Source organism: Camellia sinensis, chromosome 8 (assembly GCF_055761805.1).
Source record: "Camellia sinensis isolate YWXY chromosome 8, ASM5576180v1, whole genome shotgun sequence".
Taxonomy (NCBI): Eukaryota; Viridiplantae; Streptophyta; class Magnoliopsida; order Ericales; family Theaceae; genus Camellia; species Camellia sinensis.
In genome coordinates, this window is record NC_138968.1 from 22,285,757 (window position 1) to 22,290,052 (window position 4,296).

A 4,296-nucleotide genomic window follows, 5' to 3' on the forward strand; every position below is an offset into this window, starting at 1 on the left:
AATAAAAAAAAATCAAAATATCTATAACAAACAAAATTTTTTAACTCCAAATTAAAATAATCAAAAAAAAAAAAAAAGCAGCTCACATTCTAAACTAATCATAAATTCACACACTCACTCGAATTAAAATGACCAAGCAAAGATAGCGCAAACCTTTTTATAAATGTAAAGAATGTATAACCACTTAAAATTTTGCCAACCAATATCTGTAAGACATTTATTAACAACATTTAAAAAAAGGGCAAATTACATATATTTCTCGAAGTTTAGCAAAATTATAAATATTTTTTGAGATTTGAGAAATTACAGATACCTCTCTGAACATTATATTTGCATAACAAATTAAGGGACAAATTGTTATGAAAATATAAATATTAAGAACGTATTTGTAATTTTCGAAACTTCATGGGATATCTATAATTTAGTTAAACCTTGAGGAAAGTATATATAATTTGCCCTTCAAAAAATGGACATGGAGCTTTAGAAAAAAGAAAAGAAAAGAAAAGAAGAAGATCATCTTGTTTATCCATCCAAAAAAAGAAAAAAAAAATTAAAAAAAGAAAAAAAGAACGGAAGCCCCTCCCGTAGTTGATCCATATTGGAGGACATTGTCCGGATTGAGGGTCATTACGAAGGCCGTTTTGATAATATATACTTTTGTTTTATTGTGCATTTTATGTATATTAATCATACACAAAATTAAGTCAATCTAATAATTATAACCTATTTAATTTATTGTGTTTGCCATAAAAAAATATATGACAATTATGTTTTTAAAAATGGACTATTTATTTTTTTAATATCATACACGATAAATTAAATAGGTTATGATTATCAGATCAACTTAATTTTTATGTGAATAAAATACATAAAATATCTAATAAAAGAAATGATTTAGATCATCAAAACAATACTCATGGTACATCTCACGGACCCAAATAGTGCCCTTCAGTTTGGATTAAGAACCGGAGGGGATCCACTTCAAAAATAAAATAAAATAAAATAAATTGGAGAAGGATTAACTTTCATTCTTTTGTTTAGTTAGACAATAGCTATAAAAAAATAGAGCCGTGATTGAGGCCTCGAGACTGAGGCGCGAAATTGCCTCGAAATGCAATTTTTTTTTTTTTTTTTTTTTTTTTTTGTTTTTTCTGGGCTAAATCATTGCAGAAAAAAATAAATAAAAATAATAATAATAATAATAAGCAAAGCATCAACCCAGCAAAAAAAAAAAAAAAAAAAAAAAAAAAAAAAAAAAAAAGCAAATTCGAGGCAAATTTGAGCCAAAAAATTTGAGGCCTCAATCATTTTTGAAAAAAATAACATAAAAGAAGAAAAAGATGAGAGGCGTAAGTATCAGGCTCAACAATTTTTTTGCAATTAACCCCAAAAAGCTATATTTTCTATTTTATCTAACATATTTTTTGTAGGCGCAAATTACTCTAACGGTTTCTGTAGTTTAGGGGTTATATTACTTTGGTTCTTGATATTTCAATTGTGATACATTTGATCCTAAATTTTGAATCTCGTTCCAAATAAATATAACTAAAGATATTATTGCTCCATTTCAAGGGCAAAATCATCAATTTGATAAAATATAAACTAACTTCACAAAATAAATGTCAAAAAATTAATTTTAAAATTATTTCTATTCACCAAATATAAATTTATATAAAAATGATAAATATTTTATATTTGTATTTTTTTACCAAATTAATTTTTAGTTTATATTTGGATAATGATCATATAATAGATGGTTGTTTTGTTGATATTTTTGAATGGTTATCATATAATAGATGATTGTATTTGTTGTTAACACATATTTTTTGATAGTTATCATATAATAGATGGTTGTTAAAGCTTTAATCTATAATTGATAGGTTTAATATATGAAATATTTTTAATTTAAAATTTTTTAATTTAATAGGATTGACTTAATGATGACATTAAAATTGTCACCATGTTTGACTTTTTTAAAAAATAAAAACTAATTTAATGAAAGTAAATATCAAAAAAATTATTTTAAAAAATTATTTCTACCCTCCCAAAAGATAAAGTCATATAAAAATTATGTGTTTTTAATATTTTTCACCAATTTAATTTTTAATTTCTTAAAAAAAATTGAAAAAAAAAAATTATGAAAACCAAATCAAACAGAACTTCTTAACAAAAAAAAGTTCTAATATTATTCATTATAAAAAAAGTCATTATATTTCAAACGGCAGTTCTACATGCACTAATTGATGTATTAACTAATGTACCAACATTAGTTATGACATTATTATTAACCCCATTTATTATATAAATTACAAATACCAAGAACCTCTTAAATTATGTCACATTATCAACTAGTACACTAGTTCGTATACTAATTAGTGCATATAGCATTATTTTATTTCAAATAACATATAAGTTAACCAAACAAAAAATAAGTTGTATGACGACTTTATCTATCAAATAGAGCAACAATGTATTTAATTGTTTTTATTTTGAACGAGATTTAAAATTCAATGTCAAATATATTACAATTAAAAAGTCACAAACTAAAATGACATAAATTCTAAACTATAGAGACTGTTAACGTAATTCATCATTTTTTTTATAGGTACAACTATATCAAACTTCCTATTCTAAACTTAAATTTATAAAATAATTTATTTTGTATTGTTAAAAAGCAATAGAAAAGATTGCTAATTTTGTAAGGCACCGTTTGGGAAGGTGGGTTGGAAGCTTTTTTGGCTATTTTAGCCACAAAAGACAAAATATGTTATTTTAGCTACAACAAATAAAATATCACATCCAACCCATAATCATTACACTCTTCTCTCACAAAAAAAAGCCAAAAAGTTAAAAAATCCTTCACAAACCAAGCTTTTTAGCCCAGGCTAAAATAACCAAAAAAATCAAAAAATCAAGAAGTCAACCCACTTCTCAAATGACACCTTATTTACATATCTACAGTGCCATATTCTTTATATATATATATATATATATATATATATATATATATATAAATACTAATGATAATAATTGTGCAGCGGTTGACAACCGCTTGTTGCTCCAATCTCAAAAGAAAATAATAATAATAATAATAATAATAATAATAATAATAATAATAATAAACAGTAATGACTCAGAGTACTAATTTCGGTATTCTAATATAGTACTAATGACATGATACCAACCAACCAAACCAAGCCTTAAGTCCCATCAAATGGGGTTGGCTACATGAATCCTTTTTCTCCATGCGGCCCTATCAAAGGCCATTTCATTAGTCAAATTAAGTAGACTCATATCTCTATTTAAAACATTAGTCAACGTTAATCTAGGCCTACCCCGTCCCCTAACACTTCCATCTACCGTTACAGCATTGCATCTCTTCACTACTGCCTCTGTTGGTCTCCGTTGAATATGACCAAACCATCTCAAACGATTCTCTCTCAACTTATCTTCTATCGGTGCTACTCCTACCCATTCCCGAATACACTCATTCCTAATCCTGTCTTGTCTAGTCTTACCACACATCCACCTTAGCATCCTCATCTCAGCCACACTCATCTTATCTACATGTTGTTTCTTGATTGCCCAACACTACGTCCTATACAACATAGCTGGTCTAATAGCTGTTCTATAAAACTTACCTTTTAGTCTAGTGGGTATTTGTTTATCGCACAATACCCCAGATGCACTTCTCCACTTACACCATCCCGCCTTAATCCTATGGGCCACATCTGCATCAATCTCTCCCGTTGTTGTGATAATCGACCCTAAATAACGAAAATGTTCACTCTTAGGCAATTCTTGGTTCTCAATCTTTACTTCTCCTCTGCTTTCATTGTTACTGTTACTAAATTTACACTCCATGTATTCTGTCTTAGTTCTGCTTATCCGGAATCCTTTAGATTCAAGAGTTTTTCTCAAAATCTCTAACTTTGTGTTAACTCCTTCTCTAGTCTCATCCACTAGCACAATATCGTCTGCAAAAAGCATGTACCATGGCACGTCATCCTGAATATTTATCGTCAACTCGTCCATAACTAAAGCAAAAAGATAAGGACTTAAGGTAGATCCTTGGTGTAACCCTACAGTGATAGGAAATTCATTTGTCTCTCCAGCTGGCGATCTAATAGTGGTCACCACCCCTTCATACATGTCCCTAATCACGTTAATGTAAATGAGGTCCACTACTAGCTCATTAGAACTAACTTTAGAATTCAAGAATTAAAGCTCCAAAACATTTTTCATAATAAAATGTGAAGTAGCCAATTGTCAGGCCGGATATCGATCAGTTAATGG